The following is a 25871-nucleotide window of genomic DNA, read 5'->3' on the forward strand; positions in this document are numbered from 1 at the left end:
AGATGTTTGAGGAAGATCTTGAGATTAATATTCTGATAGCAGGACCTCTCAGGTCAGGACATTAGCTGAAAAAAACACCTTACTGTTTCTGAAACTCTGAGCTTTGAAACCCTCTGGAACAGATTATACCAGCACTACCAGAGCCCGGGCAGCAGTGATGCCCCAAAGGAAGCAGTCTGGCAGGCCTGGGGCCTGGGCTGAGCCGCCTGCTTCATACTGGGCTGAGGAAGCTCCTGAGCATGCAGAGTCACCAGTATCAAGGGATTCTTGTTGGCCAAGGCTAAAATGCAAAACCCCTATGATCCTAAGCTGGGTAGAGAACATTTACAGACATCGTATTTGTCTTGGCAGTTGAGAGACAGACAGTAAATCAGCCTCGGAAAAGGCCAGATTCTCCTTTCTTCGGCGTCTCACAGAGCTCAGGAACCCCACACTCACTGTATTAGGCTAAATGCAACAGACTCCAGAACTCCTTGAACTGAAGGCATTTTGGAGGGTCCTGTTTAGCTCATTATACAAAGGCGCTTTTGCTCCTAACAGAACTCATTAGGGTCAGAGGTACGGATTTCCTCCAGATCTACATCTAAACAAGACAGTCTGGCAAACGCTGACAAATCTGAAGTGGTAAAATACTTAGCAGCAATGCTGAAAACAGACATCAGGAATAGGAATTTCCCCAAATGCTCATTCTTTGCAATTCCATGAAGCAGCCTATGGTTACCTTTACGCAGTATGTGGTAATACTACACGGAAGGCATCTTGTTACAGTCAGAGTCATCTGGAATCTAATCTTGGCAGCAACTGGAGCGCTCTTTTGTTCAGGTCATGTCACTCATAGGCTTCATATCATAACACACATAGCTGCGTATAAATCAACATAATACAGGGTATTGTGAAGATTTTGCCAACGGTGTCTACGCTTTACTTTGCATACATTAAGAGTACGCTTCTATTCGTCTCAACTTTTCTGAGCATTCCTAAGTAACAAATAAGCCCTCAGAGTCCATCAATACTTTGACTATTCCAACAGAAATTAGATGATAGTTTCAAATTAAGCCATACAAAACAAAACCAACTTCAACGGTGTCAGCCTGTCCTGAGCACACAAGCAAAACATTCATTGTGTACACTGAGCACAAAAGAACATGGAAGACGTGAGAAAGCCTTTTCAGCTGAAAACGCCAGAAACAGAGTGCTGTGTCAGCACTTTTAAGTCTCACGGAATACTGTTATGTTCTGAAGATAGACCTGCATTCAAATACATCTTACAGGGAAGTTTTCTCTGTCACGTCAGATTCTTTCATAACAAGGCAACACCCCTGAGAATTGTCTAACATATGATCTTTAATCTGGTCAAAGCTGTCTTTCCAGGTGAATTCCCTTCATTGGCTGAGAGAGTTGGGGGGGTTCAGCCTGGAGAAGAGAAGGCTCCGGGGAGACCTTCGAGCCCCTTCCAGTCCCTCAAGGGGCTCCAGGAAAGCTGGAGAGGGACTCTGGGTCAGGGAGGGGAGCCATGGGACAAGGGGGAATGGTTTTAAACTGAAAGAGGGGAGATTTATATGAGCTATCAGGAAGAAATCCTTTAATCTGAGGGTGGTGAGCCCCTGGCCCAGGTTGCCCAGAGAAGCTGTGGCTGCCCCATCCCTGGAGGGGTTCAAGGCCATGTTGGACGGGGCTTGGAGCAACCTGGGCTGGTGGGAGGTGTCCCTGCCCAGGGCAGGGGTTTGGAACGAGATGGTCTTTAAAGTCGCTTCCAACCCAAACCATTCTGGGATTCTATGGTTACTACCATGCCTTTAGCCCAGCACATGAACATTCACGCTTTCCTCTAAGAAGTGCTCCACTGTGTTTGTCTCCCCATTGGAAGCCCTTGGTGCAGGCAAGGGAAGGCAGCAGCGGGGCTGGCCAGGGGCCGGGGCTGGGCAGAGCCGGTGCGGTGCTGGTGTGGTGGCGGTGCGATGCGTCGCCGGTGCGGTACGGTGGTGGTGCGGTACGGTGGTGGTGCGGTGCCGGCGCGATGTGGGGCCGGCGGCGGTGCGACGCGGTAGCGGTGCGGGGCGCGGGGGGCGCGGTAGCGGTGCGGGGCGCGGTAGCGGTGCGGGGCGCGGCGCGGGCCGTCCCCAGCTCCGCACGGCTCTGCTGCCGCCCGCAGGAGGGAGGGCGCCGGCTCCGCTGAAGCGGCCGCTCGCCCCCTGCGCTCTCGCCGCGGGACCTGCGGTTTTTACCCGGGAAAAACCCACCCTTGCCGTGGGAACCAGTCCCCAGAACCCACATTAACCCAATCTGCATGTGGTTACGTTTCCTCCCCAGATCTGTTTTCCTCTGTAAAGATCCTTTTTGCAGAGCTTAGAGAACATTTTTCTTCTCCCCCCGAAGCAAGGAACTGAAACACCATGCCCAGGCCTCTCATACTTGTTATTTTAGCTGAATAAACTTTGCCTTTGGCATTAAAAATAGCCTAGGAAAATAAATACAAAGTCATACTCTGCAATTGCTGTGTACAGTCATTTTCATGCACAGATGCTAAAGAACATTAAAAAAAATTACATCCATTTTATACTTGGTCAGAAACCCCAGTGAAGTATCCAAGTGAGTTAGTTACTCAAGGCTTCAACACTTGCAACTTAAAAAAACAAAACAAAACAAAAAACAACACAAACCCTTCTGCTTTGGAATAATATTTAAATGAGACAGATGCAAAGCAAAGAAATAGTCCAGGTGAGACAGGTACAGTACAGTTCAGCAGTAAAGTTGATAGAAAAACAGCAGATTTAAATCTGTGGGGGCCTTATCGTGATTGTTGTTAGTGATAAAGTGAGAGACAGGAGGTTCATAACTCACAGTGCTGTATCTGAGTGAAGATTGGCCAGACTGCATGTACACAGAGGTAAAGCTGGGGTTTTTTGACTTGCACTGCATTTTCTATTTTGTTCATGAAAAAGAAGACAATTATATAAGATGCTGAGCAGTTTGAGGTCAAATTAGCAAAACTCTTCCATGCATGCTTAATTTCAAGAATATGACTAGTCTCAGTGAAGTCTAAACACCACAGGTTTCATTACTTCCATCTGTAACAGCACACAGTCCTAGGTACGCTCAAAATCTTTCACCCGAATCAGTTCCTGGCCATAAAAAAAGGTTTTACAGCTCTGCCTGGTAACTTTCCCAGCTTTCCCAACCTCCTTTTTCCCATGGCGTGCTAAAAGCGTATGTGGCCTTAATAATGACTGTGTTACTTTCCTGCATACAACTGACTCAAACGTGCCAGCAACAAACAATCCCAGAGCCCTAGATAGAACTGAATGTCTGAAATGCCTCTGCTTTCAGAAATACAGCGGCTGCAATTTATAACCCAATATGACACGTGTCCTGTGCCCAAGGTAGACCTATGACAAGTGTATGACTCCAAGATGAGCGCAGACGACCAGAGATGTGAGTTACGGTGCTGCAGCCTTGTCCGAGTCACAGCAGCCCTTGGAGCAGGCTTTAGGGTATCTGTTTTCCCTGCTAAACAGGGATCAGAGAAGCACTGAAGCTGACCAAGGTTATGTGGCTTCTTGCTGCAATGCACTCGGAGAGCCTTGCTTTGAACAGGGTCCGAATCAAGGACTTGCTCAGTGTTTTGCGACCGTCAGACGAGGCAGCTTTGTTATCTCCCAAGTTATCTCCCAAAGTTATCTCTAAGTTATCTCCCAAACCCACTGTGACCTTACGCCCATTCCCAGTCAATTTTCCCCTTCTTCAGTGGAAGTGGCACCAAGCTGAATTGTCCAGAGTGTGGGTTTTGGCATAGCCCGCCTTATCTCAAGCAGTGCTGTCATTCACCTCCCCCTTGCGAAGTAACTGACCCACAGGCACAGCTGTGCTCCTGGAATGCTCAGAGCACCTCCAAAACGGGGCAAAGATGACTAAGAAAATCTCACCAAGTTACAGGAGAAAAGGAGGTGGTGGAGGCTGCTGGCTATCTGCCACGTCTCTCCACTCTGCTTTTTCATTTTTAGTTTCTCCTCTTTGCTGGAAAGTTTCTACTTATGCTCTGGTTTCCATGGCAACTGCATTTCTTGCCTTTCTTCTCTAGCATTAAATTTTTTATTTGATTTCCCTTCTTCCCAAGACATGACTTTCTTTTCCTTTTGAAAAAAAAAAAGAATTAAGTGCTGTCTTCTCTTTGGTTGGTGATATTTTTAAAGGAGGTAAGAGAGACTTTACTCTCAATCTGATGGAGAATCTGTACAGAACAGCGGCAGAGAGGTAATCTTCCAAGTAAGAGTGTCAGGGGATTCCCTTGCAGCAAACCCATTTCCCCATAACCATCTTACATGTAACAAAGTTACGGTATGTAGGAGTTCCAGATACCGTGGAACCCAACATTTTTTAAAAATTGGCTGGTTGTTTTTATGAGACCAGACCTGGCAATTTTTTTTTTTTTTTTTTTTTCACAACTAAACATTCTTTTTTTAAAGCATTACTTGTGATTCCTGAGCAGTCTCAGGAGAATACGTAATAGTTTAATAACTGTAACTGCACCAGGCATGTGGGCTTTGGTTCCAAACTGTAAGAGCATTCAAATATTTTCACTGACACCCCTCTCACTTGGCTGGGATGCTGTCCGGGCGGGTGGCAAACCAGAGGGACCCTTCCCCTGCCAGCAGCTAATCATCTGCAGGCAGCACCCTGCATGTCCTCGCGCAAAGAACACCGAGACAAACCCCTCAGAACCCATGGAGATAAAGCTAATTGATTTGTCTTGCCCTTGCCACGTTGGGACTGAATTAATCTGTCAACATGAATTAATTTGGGAATGAAAAATTTCATCAGAATAGGAAATCTGGAGTAGATCTAGTCATTTGGTTTTTCCAAGCTTTAGGTTCCTCATAAACAGAAATAGTTTCCATGCTGCAAAGCTCTAAAATAATACAGGTTTTCATCCCATTTCACTATGAAAGGTTCTCTCCACATCTAAATTCTCCAGCACATTCAGGCCGTAAACTGACCCTCCTGTACGGTTGTAGATTACAAGGTTTTTAGTCTTATCTCTGCCTGGTGGGATTTCACAGTAAATTCTTTCAGGACTGAATAATTAAAAGAAGCAAAACCATCGCATTTGGCTCACATGGCAACACAAACAAATCTGTCCATGGGTGCTATCTTGTTTGCAGCACATGTGCACAGATTTACATGTAGGACTGAGGCTTAGTGCTCTGTTTGTTTAGATCTTTCATTATTCAGTACCCCAAGCATAAGGTAAATTATATAAAGACTGAAACTGGAACAACTGTAAGAGTGAGCTGACCCAATGATCATCCTAAATCATTTTATTAAGCCCACTGTACGTGGTTTAGAGTCTCACGACTCAGAAGAAATAAGGGAAATGGGTAAGAAGAGAGGAGTTCGGTCTTCCATACTTGGTTCATGCTTCCCTCCTCTTCTTGAATTCCCCCCTTTAATGAATATCTAGGTTAGGAATTCACAGGATCTTATAAAAATCTGCCAATGTTCAGTGTGTTTGGCAGACACAGATATTAAATGTGTCTGCCAAGATGCGTGTTGTAAAATCCCATTACAACATACACTGTGCATAAACTCCCCATCGATTGCCTTAACTGCGGGCCAGATCCCCCAGTTCACGTAAAAGTCAGGAGAAAAGTTTTACGTAGCTGCGTATGGCCTCCCCGTTTTCTTCCCTTTGAGCTGACAGGATTAGGGATTCAAAGAGCTGCTTTAGGCGTAGCCCCCTAAATTGCAGCCATAATGTGTCTTTTATGTGGCTACGGACAGGCTTCATGTCTCCACTGTTTCAATTCCCAGAACGGGGATTGATTTGGACAGACAGCAGCTTACTCAGCTGCTGTGCCGAGGCGAGAACATCCAGGCAGGCCCTTGCTCATCTTCGCTTGATTTAATGATTTGCTGGCCAGACTACAGAGAGCATCTCGGTAATTCATACAGCAGTGTGGCATGATCTGTTGGTTGCTGTTCCTCATCTGTAATTGCAATGAGAAATTCTCATCAATCCTTCCAGCTTTCTAATATGTTTTGAGATACAGCAATGAAGAGGCTTCAAGCTGGCATATCTTTTTGACAACATTCTAATCTTGCAAATAAAGATCTGAAAGCTATCCGAACGACAAGCCTTAGAAAGGCTGAGAACCCTGCGTGCACTCTCTGACCTAAGGAAGAGAATGAGTGTTCCCCCACTTAGTGCAGGGACAAGAAGAGGCTAAAAGCAAAATTTGCTAATCTTCATTGCTGTAGTCTTTAACACCAAACTCTCGAGTCACGGAATCAATGTATTTTTGTTGATGTTGCTGGTCTGATTAATTTGTTGTTACCAGAGGATGCTCCATTCATCCTACTGCACTTCTCTAATAAACACAGCCTTTCTCTGCAAACTCTTCTGTATTAACTTTGGTCTTTTCTGTATCTACTTATGTACAGACATGCACACAGATACCGATGGTATATACGGAACTGCGTATACAACTACGATGGCATTTCAATGGTAGAGAGTAACACTACAAACCAGAGTATCATTCGCATAGCATATAGTCATACCCCTTTATTACTTTTCTTACTCTGTTAAAGTACACATCATACCCAGCAAAGAAGCTCTGTAAGGGTGAAAGTGCTAACTTCAGTGGCTGTAATTCCTGTTTTGATCTTAAATGACCCAAAACTCCAGTTTGACAAGAAAATGACCTTTTTACAGTCTATATCTGAGCTATTTGATCACCTTTACAAATGTTTCCCCTCCTCTGTGAAGCGCACCTGAAAATCATCATCAGTTAGTCCCCAGCGGGACACCAGAATCCCTGTAAGCAAAAAGCAAGCCTGAAAGGGGATTCCTGGGTAGCTGCACTCTGTATCTCTACAGTCCTTACCACCCCCATTATTGCCTCAGCCAAATTTTAAAACTTTTTTCTAACTGTACTGCTAGCATCACACCTTCCCAATAATGTCCTTATTTGAATTGCTCTGATTAATTTCCTGGAGTCTAATAGAACACAATCTTAACACAATTTATTGAGACGATTAAAATTCAGAAAACAAGCTTCTCCGTGCTCCATAAAGCAGAGCAAATTTATTTGCTGCAGTCAGTAAAACTCTGCCACCTAAAGCTGCGCAGTATCTCAGCAGAGCCCGAGCAGTAACTGCAGGACCCTTAAAGCTGCGCATTTCAGATAATCCATTAGAGCTGTGTTTGCACCCTGGGGGGCCGGCTGCAGACACACCGCTGGTCACAGTGGCTTCTACACCTGAGAGGCAGAAAAAAAGACTCAGAAAATAAAAGCTTAGCAGTAGTTCGGAGTTGACGGTTAGTCTGTTGTGTTCAGCTGGTAGACACCACCTTGCCCTACTGAAGACTGGTTACCAGGAGTGGCTTGTTAGCCCTCAAAGGTCTTGGAGAGAAATCAAGGAAAACTGTAGCTTCTAAGGTTTGCCATGGAACAACTGACTAACACAAAACACGCAACAGAGAAGCTTTGGGTTTTCAAATGAGACAATGTGACGAAGTGACAGGAGCACTGTTCCAGCCCGCCCAGGGGTCTGTGACACGAGGAAAGTGAAGGCGGCGCCTGTGAGAGCTCCGGGAAGCAGCGCTGGCAAGCTCAGCACAGCTCTTGGATTCAGCATGCCTGGAATTCAGTGTGATTGGGGTTCCAAGATGGAAATACAAAAATGCAGTGTGTACTAGACAATGTCTCTGTTTGAGCAATGGGCAGCAGTGTCTTTTGCTACAGTTTCTTGAATGCCACTTCAGGAAGGTACATTAAGGAGTCTGCAGGTTACACAGCTGGCATTTCTACCAGTTCTACCAATTATTCTACCAATAATTGTGACCAATTTTAAAGCTGTACATTTATGTAATCTAGTACCTTACGTTTCCTTAACCAAAGACAAAATAAAATGTATTTTTCATCCACCAAATCAAAAAAACCCCAGCTGGAATCACTACAAATGTGTAAAAAGGCTGCAAGCATTTGGATACACCACACTCAAGCCCTAATGCATATATTTATTCAATAAAATCACTTTATTCAAAACAGATCACCAAAAAAACAGCTTGCATTTAGACTGCCTCAAAGAAGAGATGTCACACGAGAGATTCTTCCAGTTACTTATAAAACAATCAGTTGTTTAAATTTATCTGTCTTTGAGAGGTAATTATTAAGTGAATTCAGAATATAATTGGTCTCAATACCAATAAACTTGTATTATACACTGAGTAGAGCACTAGAGACAGGTGATAAATTGCAGAAGTAATGCTCCATCAGAGTTTAACTTTCTGCTGAGTCACCCTTTTCCGCTCCAGCATTGTACAAAATAGCCCCTGCTTTCATTACTAATAAAACACAGAATTAATTACTCAAAAATAAAAGCGGTGTTGAAAATCTGCCCAGACAGGGCACCGCGCTGGCTCTTGTGGGTTTTTTTTCCACTTTTTTTTGCATGTAAGAGAACCTCAAACCCATTGCTTGTTATTTCTTTAAAGTCAGCTGCACCACACGTGGGTTTCTTCCAGGTCTCTGCTATTCCAAAGTAGGTGTTGATGACCTGCAGACCACAGCAAACGCTCCAGTCACGATACTCCTGTCAAAATACTTAAACTGATGGCCAACAGCACTATAGATTTCATTTCTCTGACTGGATTATGATAAAAAATAATTCAGTTTTGGAGATTCAGTCAAGCCATGGAAATGCTTTAGACCGGGATCCAAATCTTTCAAATGTGTGGTGCTGGACTGGGACTTCTCTCCAGGGACTTCCAGGCAATTCTGCTCCAGCTCAAACAAGAAGAATCCCAGGCTTGTTATTATTAACAGCTGGAAATCTTTATTTCCCTACTCTACAGTAAGAAGGATTCCAGCTTCTCCCTGAATCTCATCTTTACAGAACATGCAAGTTTTTGCACAGAGGATATACGTGCACGTTTTCATCTTGGCAGTTCTCCAGAAATTTGCTTCCAGACAAAGAAATCACACCAAGTTTCTAGGAAATTTTAGACCATGTCACATTTTTCTTACTCCCGGGACAAGCTGCGTCAGGGCTCTGACAGTTGGCTACCTGCATTCTCCTCCTCTTTCAAAATAACCCTGTCATGAGCGGGACTAGGAACAAGCCACAAAACTTCTTCAGAGAAGTACAAACACAAGTGACAAGGTTTCCACCAACTCATGACCAGAGTATTTAAAACCTCCTGGGCAAACCTCCAGCCCGTTCTGGCAGCACTGCGTTCATGAAGAAAGAAAACATGGGAGAAAGAGGCAAATCCAACGAGCACAAGATCCATTCAGCAGCCAAACAGCTGCGTGCCGAGACCGGGACTTTCTCAGCAGAATGAATTTTCCAGCCTGGCCATGGTCAGCACTAGCTCTGCGCAGCCCTGGGCTTCACGACAGCCCGAGCACAAGCCTGAGAGCCTGGAGACCTTGCCCATATCTTTGACAAATGGGCTGTACGGCCGTGGGCAGCTCCATTCATCTTGCTGACCTTTAGTTACCACTTTCTCTAAGGGAATAACTCTTTTTCTAGAGTGCCTTGCCAGCTGTGGATGAAAACAATTATGCAAGGAGGAGGGTTTGGATGTTTTTTCTAATTGTCAGAGACAGTCTGAAAGGTGCTTTATCTACCTACCAGTATTTTCCTGCAATACCTCACTATGTAAGAACATATTTGGTCTGCTGAGCTACTGTAAAGTCAGTTTTCCAGTTCTCTGAGGCAAAGTATGACAGATAATGAAGGTAGGATTTAGAGCGTGGGTTGAACAATCTCATGTGAGAAGATTCCCATTGCGGTGGTAAAGTATTAGCTAAATTTTATAATCATGCAGTTAATTTTTTTGCTAGGAAAAGCAAAACCAAGATGAGGATTGGCTCCAAAGATTACACAGTATGTGGTCTTCGCATCTGAAGAGCTCTGCACGGCACTCACTCACGTTACATAAATTACTTTAACAAAGTCAGATTCGGAATAATATTTATAAAGCTAAGATCCGCAGACCTTTTTGCAATCACCTGGGTACAATCACCTCATTCACAAGGACTAGCTATAAATTATGCTAATCAGTGAAACATTCAGAAGATGAAGAGGGGTTTATTGTGTAATTTTAAATGGATTCCCTATGAAGAAAAAAAACTGGGGACATAGAAAATTACAGAGTTTCAGTGAACATTCCTTTTAAAATCTAAGTTATCTGTTGTTCCGTGTCAGGAATATAAAGGTTAAAGTGCTATGATCAGGAAATTTAAAACATGTCATTTTTATTCTTTCACCTCTCCACAATGATTAAATACAATGCGGGCAGGCTTTGCTGTCCACAGATTGTCATCTTAAGCACCAATCCTCACCACTCAAATGAAGCCTAAATGAAGTGGCCATAATTTGGCTCTCAAGATGACAGCCCTATCTCTGAATCAGCCCCTCCGCCTATTACATTTTACCATTACTCTATCTTAAAAATAAACCTTCTTTTGGTTTGTGGTTTTTATAAAATAAAAAGTTAACCAACACAATGAGATACAGATTTCACTTTATGTCCTTCGGGGGGTAATTTAAAAAAAGTATTTAGCTTTAGTCTACCTCTAATGCGTATTTCTATCAATGGCAAGTTGCTGTGCATTATTCACGTGAGACAGTACCTGCTGAGCACTCAGTACTCCCAGGAAGCAATAGGTAGCAGGAGTATAAAATACCGTTATTTGCTAAGTTTGTGGTTCTTCCTATAACACCGGGTATGTAAAAGCAGAACATCTCACTAACGCTCATGAATAGCATGTTACCCTGTTTTATTGAGAGCTGACAGATGTTTAACTTTAGAAGCTGTATTCTCACCTGTCCAACACGGGACCTTCCTTGACTTGCACTCCCCCGAGTCACTCCTAAGCAGCCAAAGGCAGTCAGGAGAGCACCGCGAGGCGGGGAGCTGCCTCTCACGCCATTTCCCATATTTCAACTCAGGTTCTGTACTAAAGTATAAGGGAAGCACAAGAAAGGTAATATTCCACATGTTTTTAAGCAAATCATAGGATTTGGAGGTGAAGTACAGGAAATCCCGTATTAGGTGCGACATCTGGCAACTTTTATTTACGGCTGGATGATGAGAAGTAAGGAGGAGTGAATGACTTCTCTAAAGGCATAGACCAAACCACCGTAGAGACAGGATTAGGCTGTAGGGCACAGACTGCCCTCTTATCTATGTGATTGCTTCTCTCCATCTGTCTTTGCATAGTCTTGCCTTTTCTAGAATCAAAGCAAAAATATCCCAGGTTTACATAAATGCTGAAGGACTACTTTACAGAGTAGCGCTTCTCCACCTTTTTTGCTCTGGTTTCTCTTTAATCAGGTAAGATTTTTTCACTCTTCCCTGCAGTTGAGAGGGTGCTCTGCACTTTCTTTACTGCTCACAGCACTTCACCAGGTGTCTACAGCTGGTGCAGAACCAAGAACTACTTGTAGGCTCTTCACCTGAAAATGAAAACCTTCCAGTCAGAGGTTACAACGCTAAGCATCCAGGCTTTTGTATGGTTCAAACACTTTGCAGCCCACCCCTGACACCTGTAACACAGCCCCAAGGGCTTTAAACCATCAAGGAATCTACTTGTGTGTCAGTTCTTTCTGGTTTCCATGAGATTATTTGCACAGACATTACACAGTGATGATACTTGGCACACAAAACTCCATTAACAGGAGTGATGTGCTGTCTAAAATTAACTATGTATTTGTTTTCTCTTCAGTTTCTATAGAACATGAGGAGTGATGCAGATGGTTGACAGCAGTGAGATTATAGTGAGAGCTGTAAAATGTGATGACTGTTATCAAAAGCATCGTATGGCTTACGATAGCAAGTAGCAATTAAAAAACAAAAAAAAAAGAAAAAGGAAAAAGATTTCGAAGCTTACCCTGGACAGGACCGTTTGCAAAACAATTTTGTCACCGCACTTCACAGATTACCATTAGCAAAAGTAAGTTTCAAGACGAGCTTGATTTTAACATGAAACACCGATGCCCACGTGAGAAATAAATATCTGAAAGGAATATATCTTAAGGCAAATCCCTGTAGTAGTAATAGCAAGGAGGTTTAAAGCCAGTTTCATACAAAAGGATTTAATAAAATAAGAAAATCACTACTTCAAACCTTAACAGATATTGGCTATCTGAAGCAATTACAGGAATGCATCTGTGTATGAAATAAAGAGCTGTGTCCTAGCCTGAATCAATGACAAAGGGAGATTTAAATCTGGGGGTGGGAATTTCATTGCTCAGGAAAGCAAGGCACTGATCAACTGCATTTATCTGAGACAAATGCTAAGCAACTTCCTCCAATATCTCTGGACTAACTCTAGACAGATCACTGTTTCTCCATGGCTAGGAAAATATTATACTGCATATTGTTATACTGAGGAAGATGCTTGACAAGGTATGCTGAATCCAATAGTTTTCTCCCGCTTTCAACCATAATAAGACTTTGTTCCAGCTCTAGAGATGAAATATTAATCTGACTTGTAAGAGAATGTTATCCACAATCTTCTGTCAAAGACCTGCCTGTTCAAACTCTTCTCTTCTTTTGAGAATTACCTTTGCTCTTTACCAAGCTGGCAAAGCTCTTGTATTCCCATTTCCCTCTCCCTCTGCTGAGTTGCCATGACTGGATCTCCAGACTTTTCAAAGCTACAATGATTTATTGAAACCAGTCCTACTCAGTAAGAACTCTGGCAAGCAGAAGCTCTACTAAATGCACCAAGCAATTCACAGAACAAGATAAAATCTCCCAAGAAAATTTTCAAGCAGTAAAAGAAACAACTAGTGAAGGGCTGACAATTCTCAATGCTCCCTGAAACATGGGAAGATCAGAAAAAAAAAATATTTTTTATCTTAAGGTGCACATCTGTCTATTCACTAGCTGGAAATTAGGGATTAATTAGTTTGAAATCAGGCCAGAGGAAAGCACTGCTCCTTGGCTAGGCCTCCAGAGGATACACCCAAAGCACCTGTAAGAGATGGACACTTAACCCGTAAACATGACAGAGTTTTCAAAATATCCATATGTTACATCCACTGAGATACAAGTTTTTTACAGTAGGAGGGAGTTAATTATAATCCAGTGGGGAATATGTTTCTCTGTGTTGGTTTTTGATTTATATTTAATCTCTATCTTACACCAAAATATGTACATATATAATTAGCTTAAAATATTTAAGAACATTTCTTGATGTGGGATCCATTTGTGAGGAACTTGATACTGAGCACTAAGACTGAACTGAAATTATTTACTGACAAAGCATCAATATTTTCAAAAACATTTACACTGTAGAGTATGGAATTTGATAATTTGCAAATTTCTAGAACGTTGGCAAGTTTACAACACATAAGGTCTTCACCCTGAAGTATGTCAAGTAAAATCATGTGCTGCACTTCTGCAAACATGACAAGACTTTGCACATAAACTTTCCCTTTGAAAAAATCAGAACATATTATTAGCTAATTTCTTAATTTAGTTAAACAGCACCGTGACATAAAAACAACTAGTGAAAAGCATAAATTGCTGGCTCACCAAGGAACTTAATTTCTATATTTACTTCATAGAGGAGAGAACAATTCTGCTCCCCTGTGTTAGTGACCCCTCTCTCAGTCATCCTGTAGAGTAAATTTAAGAGATTCATACTTCTTTTTTTGTAATTCTACATGAAATGGTGACACCTTTCCAGAGAGTTGATGGGACACTGGTTCCCTTCGTCAGAGAAAGAATGTTCCAGGTTTTAAACCAATAGAGATTAGTACTGCATATAAAAACCCAAAATAACAATGGACTTCATAAACATTGGCATGAGTTTGACCAATTTTGCTTTTCTAGACGGTGTTGTGTTTAGCAGTGTAATCAGTGTCAAGGGTCAGTCAACACAGTAATTAATTCCTGTCAAGACCCTGACTCCTGATACCAAAGAGGAGGCTAACGAAATGCAAGGGTTTCAGACCCTGTTGTGACGCATGATTCAGCACCTACAATGTACACACACAAGAAGAAGGAATGGTGCAGGTCCAAGATTAAAGTCAAATGAAAACCAAAAGTAAATCCATTGAGCTGAACGGCTTATTTCCCAAATATGCAGTATATACTTATCAGAATTTAAACACTTAAATTCTGCAATTTTACAACTGCTTCCAAGCCTGGTGACTCTACATGGCTCTTCCTGAACAACACACACAGAGTGCCTTTTCTAAAGTACTGTGCAGGTCGATGGTTTATGGGACAGTTATGCTCAGGACTGAATACTGAATAAAGCTCAGCACTCCTTTATTCCTCCTCCACTCTGCCTTTTGTATTTCGAACACAAGGAGGGAAGAGAACAAAACCCAAAAATCTCGCACAAAACAGCTGTACAATGGTTCTTCACAGAGGTGTAACTGCTGGGACAGGCATCGGCATTTATACGTATGTGCGAGAGCGATTCTCATCTGACTTCCCCAGTGGCAGTAAAGCAATAGCAAAAGGAGGAGCTGAAATTGCACACCTTTTATAACGAGCTTTGGGTGATCCTGGTGTCCGTGCAACTGAGGAGCGTATTCATAGAGACAGTTTTGATCATTAATGTTCTATGAGTTTATTTATCCTTTTTGTTATATTTGAGCTTAACATCTTGGAGCAGTTACAGGGCAGATGGGACTGCAATGAAATAAAGAACACAGAGGCCTTGATTCTCCTCCCGCTCGCACTACCACAAATACAGTTCTACTCTGCTGCACATAAACGCAGGGTGTGAAGGAGAGCAGAGGCGATGAGAGCTGGACAGGAATCTGATCAGCTCTCCACAAAATGCACCAAAGGCCTGAGATCAAGAAGTCAGACAGCAATCGCAAAAGGCCCATAAGAAACCAAGATAAGCACATCCACAACCTTAGGACATATTTATATATGTAAAGTTTAGAGGCAGTATAAGAGAAATCAGTGCCTTCTTTATCCATGGCAATTTACCAATAGTTATAAAAAAACCACCAAAGCAAAATGACATCTTTTCCAAAGGGCATGCCTTGTATTTACAGCTTGTGTCCATGCTTCTGCAGGCATGTCTTGGCTTCTTGGGTTCATGCCTGTTTAGGATGCAAAGCTGTTGAGGTGCCTATTCACAGATATTTTGTAGCCACAGCTGTCTGCCTGTGGAAAACCCACTTATAAACAAGAAATTTGAGACAAATATAACCTTAACATAATAAAATTAAATTTTACTTGAATTAAAAGCTACCATTGAAAGCCGAACAACAGTGACTAGGCCAGTGGCATCAAAAGAGGAGCTCTACAGACAGGACTAAATGTCTAAAAACAAACGCTCAATAGCTTCAATCATTTGTGCTATCGTGGCTGAGGAGGGGCAAGGGTTAATGATGACAAAGCAGATCAGGATGAAGTACCAGAAAAGCCTGGAAAGAGGAAGATGGCCAAGAGAAAGGTGACGGGCACCTAGACATCAAACCTTCTAGGTCTTGGTGTCAGACAAAAGCCTATTTGACCTTGTTGACCACAAATACTAAAATATATTACCGGAGAACAGAACTTCCCTCTAATGTCAGTTGTCTTCCCATCCCTAACATACATAAATGGAAAAGACAAAATGACACAATCTGTCCGATTCTTTCTTGGACTGTTATGGTATTGACAGAATGCTGGATGAAGCTCAAAACAACTTTTATTTTTCCTACCCTAAAGTTAATTTAGACTTGAAATATGAGGGGAGGAGGCCTTCCCTGGTAATTTGTGAATGTCTTTTAAAAAATGAATGACCTATTTGGACTGGCGACTTTTTACAAAGTAAGGAAAAACCTGTTGTCACAAAGCTCGAGACTTTTGTGTTAGAATATTGCCTTAAGGAACATGCTTCAGTCCTGAACGCTGATAGCTCTTTCAAAGCCAGGCAGTTGGTCAGCCTTGCAGCTTGAAAACCTGAAGGCGTTTGCTCTTAGCACTGCAGGAGATCTTCACCTTTTGAACATGACAGTGTGACAAAACAGGCCAGCCAGCTGCTAACCTGTTCTTTCTTCTTGAATCTTTTCATGCCACCCGTAAAAAGGTATTTTTCACTGCCCTGAAAATCTGGCTGTTGGAACACTCCGCATTTTCCCCAGCTATGTTATTTAGCTCTCTCAGAGGAAACTTAGTGTCATCTTCTGGTACCACAGTTGTTCTGACTGGAGGTAGGAGGTGGGGGGTGCTTTGCTTTTAGAGATAGTCATTTGGATAAAATTATAAGAAAATTGAGGAAACCATACGTACTAAGATGTGAATCTTTCTGTAAGAATTTCTTTTTTAAGAATAGACTCGTTCTCTCTTACTCCCCCCTTGAACTCACCCACACAAACTGTATTAAAAGCACAGGCTTGCATATATTATCAGTGTTCTCCATTTCTTTTTAATCCTATTAATAATTATCACCATTTCTCCAATTAATACTATCAGGAAATTCTTCTGTGAAAATCTATAAACTACAGACATACCCAGCAGCCATTTCACGCATTGCAGTTTGAAAAACATACTGTCCTAATCTAAACCACATCCTCTTTTTTCAGTGAAAGGTATTACGTACATTTAAAACATTACCCTCTTCAAACACTTCTTTTTCTCAAGACACCTGTTTTCAAACCTTGACTTTAATTCAGAGACTCAGTTCTTCTACACTGTCCATAAACTATTTAATCCTAGTTCTCTAAGATTCTCTAAGTTCTCTATGTCACCACCCAATGAAGTTAAGTACAAGACTAATTTCAACTGACAATTTCTTTGCCTTTAATTCTGTGCTACTTAATTAAAAATTACAAACTCCAAACAAGGGAGGTTCTTGTCCTGCCTTGAAGCTGATGAGATCAGGATGAGAAGATAAGGACGCCGTATGGGACTTCAGCAAGAAAGATTGGAAATACCCATTTTGGAATATTATGATAGGCCACACCTTTTAGGTGTTGTTATTATTTGGTATATTTAGAGAGATTTATATGATATAGTGTATATTATACACATAATATCTACAAGTATTTATTATTTGAAATAGTAAGGAATCTCATCCTTAAACAAGACTTTTAAGATGTTACAGCTTTATATTCTACAGCACATTTGAGGTCTAACCTACAGCCTTTACCCAAGTACCCACGGCTCTTCCAGCTTCACCCTCGGCCTGCTGAAGGCAGATGACGCAAAGTTGCCACAGCAGTTTGCCAAGTGACAGTCCCCAGTAATGAGAACACCAGAAAGAAGAGCCCCGAAGCCTCAGCTAATCCTTATAAAGGAGATGTAAGTCTTCAGTCCCTGGCTGAGAGGACCACTAATGTAGTTTTGAGTTATTCTCCTCCAGTGACTCTTGGCGCTAACACCCACGCAGCATTTAGAGTTCCGAGAGCAGCCTCCTCGTCTCACAATGCCAACCACAGAAACAGCAGCCAGGCAAGTACAGGAGGCCGGCAGGTAGCACAGGATAGGTCTGGGAATTCATTTTCAGCCCACAGTACAATGTATACTTTTGCAAATTACCAAGAAAAACAGACAAAACCACTCAAGTTTTGACCAAGTGTGATTTAAATGTGGCAGTTAACTATTTTAAAGCATTAACTCTAAGGAATTAAATGCTAAACTAATAAATTCGAAGGAATATCATCATTGTCTGATATTCTTTTAGCAGTACAAAATACATTTTGTTTTGTACTGTTTCCTGGTAGTAGGACTAGCATTGTTTTGGACACTATAAAAGTCAGACATTGTAATTTTGTAAAGAAATACCATCTAAAAAGACACGTTTGGAGGAAAAAGACATAGAAAGATGAAATTAGCTGAATTTTCTTTGGGAAATAATTTGTAGAAAATCTCATTTTGATCGTTCAGAAGCCCTTCACATAATTGCCATACAGCTCTGTCTACGTTTTTTCAAGACTAAATTCCCAAGACTGACGGGAAGAGAAGCTGTTCATTTTCAGTCCCCGCTCCAGCCACCACACATTGCTCACAGCAGAAGAGGTTGGGGACCCCGGGGCAGGGAAATGAAAGACAACCCACCCCACAGGAAGGCAGTTAGCAGAGTCTCCTGTGAGAAAAGAGCAGATGTGTGCTTAAACACCTTGAGAGGAAGAAGGAATTTCCATGAGGAAATTCAAAATCAAACCTACTTTGCTGATTGTCACTTCCACAGCTGCTCTGCAAAATGGTTTCACGTCGTCTGAAACAGAAACCAGGAATTCTCTGGTCTACTGTGCTTGCCACTAGACTGTCCCACTTTCTCTGAAGTCGTCCTCTCTCCATTAATGCTTCCCTTCTGTTTAAAACACTGGCTTCTATGCTTCATCTGACCTAAATGGGAGCAAGATAGCTATTTTTTATCTTGATTTTGTTGTCTCATCTTGATATTATCTTGATTTTTAAAATTTTGATAGTCTACTGGCAAGCACCAGAAGCGATGACATCATAGCAGGAGGCGGCATCTATTCAGAGGAGCTCAGAGCCAGCAAACATACCCCCAAGAACACAAAAATAGTTCTTATTACATCTTACTCCTTGGCAAAGGAATAGTAGATTATATAAAAGGCAATAGAAATAGCTAGCACAGATACATGCAAAGTACTTTAATGTTAATGGTAGCGCCTCATCACTCTGGTTCACGTCTGCAATCTGCAGACCTATATTCTAGGTAGGTCAGATTTGTCTTAAGCTGAAGTTCACTAAAAATGTACTGATTTAGACTCCAGGCACAAAGTATGGCAGAGGGAGCCACATTCTTTGTGAATTAAGTGAGATTGAACTTCCAGAGAAAGTCTGGCAACTAAGTGAGGCAAGAGAGGAGGTGGAGGAGAAAAGAAATCTATGTGGATTCCTGCCATTAAGCTGTAATTGCACAATAGTGTTGTTGCATTACCAGAGTTGCCACTTTAGCAAGAAAGTACCCTTTTCTGTAGTGAAAATGACAATTCTTCATCTTCGAGGCAACAGATACCCTGGTCTGCTGAAAAAAAACCCAGCACTGTGATTTTCCGAATTCATATAGACATACCAGGGGGATAATGCTCTCCACAGCAGAATGACAGATGTCCTCCATGGGCAGGGGGTGAAGAAGAGAAGAGTGAAGAAAGGGAAATGGGCAAGGAGGAAGACCGTGGAGGAAGAGGAATGGCTGAAGAGCTAACTAGGAACGCAGAAGATCCATTGCAACTACAATGCAATGATAAAAGCTTCCTGTGTGTGACCCTGGGCAAGCTACTGCTAAGCTGTGGAGAGCTTTGTTGAGGGATCTAGCAGTAACCCCCTCCAGAAGGGTTGTGTGTTAAGTCCCTAAAAAATAAACTCTACCCATGCAAACCCATATATCACAGTTAGACCACTGAACCAAGTACCTACTGTATTTCATAAAGGGAAAGTATAAAAAGCCTGTCCACTCTGAGAAAAAATAAACACACGTTACAACCAGCTGATGTTTGATTTGAGTGTGCATGTATACATACGACTGAATTAAAACCCTCTGATTCCACTGTCCCATATACTGTCAGTTATTGCTGATACTCAGTCACTACTGCCAACAGCTAAAAAACCTTCTGCTATTTCTGGAATGGAAGTTATCTTCACCTCTGGAGTTCGAAGGTCAAAATTTTATTCCTCGTGCTACTTCATTATAATCATTGTGTCTGGCCCAATGACAGATTAAAAAAGGGCACCTGGGAAATGTACGATTGACAATATAATTCCACCAAAAAAGACCTAAGTGAGCATTTATTATTCTTATCAGCAGCAATGAATGAGAAATAGTTTTTCTAGCCCCAGAAATGTGATGATTACTGGAAAAACCTCATTTGTACTAGTAAATGCATGACCTTTCAAGGTTTTTTAACATACATAAAATGAGAGACACACACTTGGCTTGCACCAGGCCCAGTGAGACCTTAATCCATATATCCTATATTCTAAGCAAGTACAGTGACCGCCAGCCAACGGACTGTACCGGTGTTGCACCTCTGCGTGATTCAGACATTCCTCCTCTGGCCTGCAACAATTTTCCTGATTCAGGCTTCAGCAAAGTTAGCTTTTTTCTCATTAAAAGAGTTGCTTTTGATGATCTGGCATTTTGCCACACAAATGACTAAGTGAAAAGATGTCTAATTGTTAATCTTTTTTTTTTTAAAGTGAAACTGCAGACAACAGCAGCTTTTTTCTGTATTACAAGAACATTAGCTCAAAAGGCCTGAGTGTAAGAAAGCGTACTAGATGTAAGATCTTTTCTTGTTTATTTAAAATTCATTCAATATGAAGGGTTTAGGTTAGATCAAATATCAGTTACATAAATCCACGGTTCCCTTATTTACAGGTACTAAACATTTCTCTTAGAATACAGATAAGTACATGCAACTTACACACTTACAGTTAAAATTAACATACCAATGCAAGAGAAAGGTAAAAAACAGCTATTTGCCAAAAATAAATTACAATGAAGCCTTCAGCAAACAAACTCTTAGAAATATGCTTTGCAGATTGCTCTTTGGAACAGCCAACAGTAAATTGAATACTCTGACTCACTGGGAGGAAGGCTAAGGGTTTGTAAAACATCAATAGTTCCTGTCCTGCCTTTGCTAACTTTCCCTTGTGTAGATAAAAGTGCCTGATTGAAATGTAACCTTCAGGAAAAAAATTTCTAACTACATTTTAAAACAGTAACATCAAAAAGTTAAGTATGTGCTAAAAGTAATGGGAGAGAGTGGTGGCTATCAATCGTGTTGGTGTCAGGCCTGTTGTTCTGAGGTTAAAGGAATGGCTACAGTTTTCTCTCTAGTGACTGAGTCTACGCCAGCAGGTCATTAGTGAGCAGGATTTAATGGGCTCACAAACTACATCTTGTCTTCTTGAAGTGGAATGCACCATTTGACTGCAAATCCGGACTGCTGAAAAATAGCTGTGTTTCGTCTGAGATAACAGTCTGAAAAAGAGATTCCATAATCAGGAAAACAAGAGTTGAGAGAGTTCTCTTCATAAAGATGCAAACCGAAAAATATATGCTATCTTGAATTACAATTACACTTACACTGCAGAAAGTTTGTATTAAGACGATTTCTGTACAAAAGAGCAAAAGACAAATCATTGTTCCAACTCTGCTCATTTCTTCAACCTCATTAAAGAAATTCTGAGACAAAACAGTCTTTGATCTCAGGCATTGCTACAAGGCAACTGTACATTTCAAATGAGACATATTCATTCCTAACAAAACAAAACCTCTATGCAAGTAAAAAGTCAGTCCCTGAAATTCAGAAGTCCTTAACTGCTTACCTTTTTATGAGCAGGTCAAATTTTTGGAAGTAGTTTCTCAAAGCAACTCAGACATTCCATGTTAACTGTTATGCTGCAATAAACAGCTGCAAAACTTGCTGATTTATTTCCCCATTTGGTGTGCATGCTGAACCCCAGAAGAAATCCCACGCAGGAAAAAAAATAAAGGAAAAACAACCCCCAAACCCACAGGAGAAGCACTTCAGCCCTCGAGCAAAGCACAAAAAAGTTCAACAGGGAAACAGAAAGGAAATCCAGCAACAACTAAAAGTTTGGATAAGAAAGAGGAGACGCAAGCTTGCTCCCCTTGCATGTAGTCCTGGCGAAAGGTGCCTCTCCGAGCAAAATTCAGGGAGACTCCCAGCTCCTCGGAGCAGATGGTATTCACACATTATTCCCGAACAGCAGCATTCCCTGCTCCAATCAGGAGGCAGCACTCAAAAGCCAAGCGCTTCCCAGACTCTGTTACAGTTTTCAATAGCTATAGCACAAGATGAATGACTCAGAAAATGAATAAGCAGGGAAAATAAAACACGCCTCTCTCCTAGTGAGAGGCACCGGCAGCCAGAGCAGCAACCCTGAGTGTGCTGAGCATTGGTTTCAAGTTCAATGCACCTGCCTTTTTTCCCTAAATCCTAAATGCTGATTACATTTTCCCTATCTTTGATTCGTGTGCTCAACTTCATCTTGGGCTAGAAGTCACAATAAGAATTAAATTTTTGCTTTTCTTCTTCAGTCTTAAAACCAACAAACATTTGTTATGAGCCAAAAAAAGGATAACTGCGTGTGTGCTCTTCCAGGCAAAAAATTTCCAGATAACTCAGGGAAACTCCTCATGCCATCTCTTGCTGAATACATACATAAATATTTCTAAGATTAAGGCCTAATTTTACAGATCCTGTTGCAAATTATATGAAAAGAAGAAAGGGTAATTTCAAAACTGTGTCTCCTAAACAGATTAATACATCCTTTGTTTTTTTCTAAAGTTTACCAGGAAACTTTAAATGAAAATAAAACAAATACATCTAAGAAGGAAATGACTTAACAACTACTAACTTCCAGGGGAAGCACAACCGTTACCCAAAAGCAGGCCAAACGGAACCAGCCAACTACTGCCAACTGCTTTGCTTTGCTTAGAGACCATTGCAAGTGCCTCAGCCAGCGCGCACGTTTAAATACAACTCCTCGGCCCGACGCCTGGCTGCTCCTGACAGCTGCGACCGAGTCATAAAGGAGGATCTGCTAAACAAAGCAAGTTACTCACGGAAACAGAGTTCCACAGCACCAGCAGGTTTCTCCCTGGAATACAGTACTGCACCCGTGAGCATTCCAAAACATACTGAAATTCTCTTTAGTTTTATAACAGAAAAGACTGCAAAGAGGTAACACCGTGTTTAATGTTCCTACACCAGCTCTCGCTGCAGTCTACATACAATGTTTTTATTGCTGCCACTCAGAAATGAACTCTGGGTTAGCTGAAAACACACTGCAGTCAGACAAGTGGAATCAGTTAAATCAGTAAAACTATTTGGGGTGAGAAGCATTCTCCCAGGTCCCCCTGGACGTTTTCAGATCTTTGTCTGTGGCTGTAAATTGATCCTTTGCATTCCTGTCTGACACATGAACTGTGAAAAACTCTTCAGGGATATTCTCTCTGCCATGAGTAATGCTCTAATAGCATTTCTGCAAAACAGAAGACCAGTTGCAGAGACAATAAAATACCGTGAACTCGGGTCTAACTTTTACCATTATTATTTTAAGTCAATTTTTTTTCTTTATTCTGGAACAAATAAGAGAACTCTATTAGTGCCTTACTTTCCTACTTTCAAAACACCAAGAGTCAGGATTTCTCCAGCTTGGATTAACGGCAGGACCTACATTCAGAGGCATCGATTTGTGACATAAGCCATGCCGTGCCCACCCAATGGTTAAGTAAAACAAACCCACACATACAGCTCCAGGACAAGAACAATGGCTTCTGTTACTACATCTGCCACAGCTGCCTGCCAACTTCCCAACCATTTCTAGAGAAGTACTTAAAGGTGTAGAACAGAACTAGAAGCATATCTAGATCCGGTAAGAAAAACATTTCTTGAAACTTCGTTTTGGCAGACGTTTTCTGATCATTGCATTAAGCTCTAAGCAGCCACAATCGCTGACTCCTGACTCACTCAGCAAGGCATCTGGTGGGCCTCCGAGCCCATAGCAGCAGCAGCAATGCTTTGCAATTAAATCTCTTACACGTGCTAGTTCCTTGGAGATGCTCCGAGGGGAAGCACATCTATTTATTACCATAATGCTCTACCCCACATGATAACCACACGTATGCACTGAGAAACCTCCTTGGCAAACATCCCAATCGGACACAATAAAGAATATTACAGTGAAGTGGCTAAAGGTAAGCAGCTATTTATTCTTTATATCCCTCGTGTACAGTACATCTGTTAGACACAGATATAAAGCATCAGCAGTTGTCAATCTTTCTGGGCATTGCCAGAAGAGGAGGCTGCTGCCCAACACGTTGGTAGTTACATGTATGTGATCACAATAACCCTTGATTAGAGGTCTCAGAAAAATCCACTTGACCGATCCTTTGTCAAAATGTGGGCCTCAGCTCTCAATAAGGACTGACAATTTCTTCTGTGGCTTTTCCGGTTTCTGTTATCTACTACCAGAGCCTTATGAATGTAAAAGCTTCTGAACTATAAATACCTTGATACATCAGATGTATGCTTTTAATTCCTCAGCATCTCTACTCTTATGAAATCCCTTGTCCCCTATTTTCCAAATCAGACACACGAACAAAACACTAAAACTCTCTTGTTTTCACTATGCCTGCAACATCATTCTGAGGAACTTTCCGATGTAGCATCCTCACACAGCTGATACACCTCACTAATATTAACGACCACTTTTAGATACCAGGTTCTGACTGGACAGATTTCAATAACCACAGAAGAAAGAACAGTTTAACAGAGTACACTCTTCCATTCCATTTAACGATACTGAAGTCACCTTTCCAGTAGTACGCTGTTGCCATAAGAAAGTTCTGACAGAGACTCGTAGCAGTGCTGCATTTTAGAGACAGAACTGGGAGGTTTCCCCACAATGCCATGCTGTGAAGTTGCTCTCTTTTAGAAGCAAAATAAAAGAAGCTTTGAACATGCTTGACTATGAAAGGACCCTTTTCTTACCAAAGAATGAAGACACTACTTTGACTGTTCCAAGTACCTCCGAGTATGGATGGTCACAGTCTATTCATCTGATGTTCCTTCACGATTTCATCTAGATGGTTCTCCCTTGTTGTGCCCTCATTATCTGGTGGGTTCTGCCTTATTGCTTGGCTCTACCCTCTTCTACAGACTTCAGCAGGGAGAGAAAGGAAGAGACTGCATGCAACGCTTGTTCATCATTCAGTTACAAACTTGGAAATTGTAGAATGCATTCTACAAATCATTACATAGTAATCTTCTTAATTCTTGGTCTCACATTCCCCTGGAGCTTTCTGCCTTTTGGATACTGTTGGACAATTTATTAAAGCTATATTGGATCTTTCCGTTTCACTGCTTGGTGAACTTACCAGATAATGCTTGTGTCTTTTTAAATCTTTCTCTGTTGCCAAAAAGTTTTGGTGACAACAGAGAAACCCCATTACACTTGCCCACCTACTTTAAACTCTTGATGCTTGCTCTACTTGCCACACGGTCACTGCCAGTTCAGGCAGATTATTTATGATCCTTTTCGAACAATGGTCACTACACATACCTGGATCATTTCTTTGGAGTACGTCCAATACCGATCATATAACTTGTAGGAACCTCAGAAAATAATGTGGAACAGTGGCCTAATTCGCAGGACGAATCTGTCACTATTTCAGATGTTCACCAATAAATAATGCCCTCAGGTAGGATATTTCATTTGATTTTGTCACCAATATTTCTTATGTGCAGATACCTCACTTTGCTTTTGCCCACCAAGATTTAGAACTTCTTTCCCAGAAAAATTTATTAGCTGCTTCAGACTTACCTTTCAGTACAACACATCTTTCCTACGAATTATAGATAGTACCTGAATACAGTGTAGGTAAAATTAAGAAAACTACAGCAAAATATAAAGAAAAAGGTTGCAGGACAAAATATGCCTCCTACTTCTATGCACAATTCATCAGGAATTCAGTCTGCATTCATCTTCTCTACGTATTACACTGCCATTTGTCTTTTTCTTTTTTACTTTTCCAACCATCAAGCACATGTTTCTGTCCCTCTCTTTTGTCAGAAGCCATAAGATAGACATGGTGTACGAACTATTACAAAGAAGAAAAGAATGAAGCATAACTGTCTCAACACTCCATAGTCCTCTGCTAGCTCAGCCTTGAAAACTGACATTCACTAAAAACGTATGATTTTTTAAAAGTGCTCAAAAGAGAGATCTCACTTTTCTAATGGAATATCATGAAATAGCAGACTTTGTTAAATAATCTGGCTACTCACAGATGTCTAGAATAAATACTTCTAGTAATAAAATCCATTTTGTCTCTTTAATGTATTTAACCCAAAGAGTTCTTTGCAAACCACATAAATGTTGGCTGAGGTAA

The 25871-nt window shown here is 41.5% G+C and overlaps 1 protein-coding gene across 3 annotated transcripts in view; it reads right to left on the reverse strand.

The window, feature by feature from the left end:
* The window catches only part of DAB2IP (DAB2 interacting protein), a 202085-nt gene that overhangs the window by 171075 nt on the left and 5139 nt on the right, over positions 1-25871 (reverse strand). Inside the window, exon 1 of one of the 3 annotated variants that reach the window (XM_063353373.1) lies at positions 21278-21721. The exons of the other annotated variants lie outside the window; for them this stretch is intronic. The gene's annotated coding sequence lies outside the window, so the exon portion shown is untranslated. Of the gene's footprint in view, positions 1-21277; positions 21722-25871 lie in introns of those variants that run through there. 3 annotated transcript variants of the gene reach the window in all.

Source organism: Chroicocephalus ridibundus, chromosome 15 (assembly GCF_963924245.1).
Source record: "Chroicocephalus ridibundus chromosome 15, bChrRid1.1, whole genome shotgun sequence".
Lineage (NCBI taxonomy): Eukaryota > Metazoa > Chordata > Aves > Charadriiformes > Laridae > Chroicocephalus > Chroicocephalus ridibundus.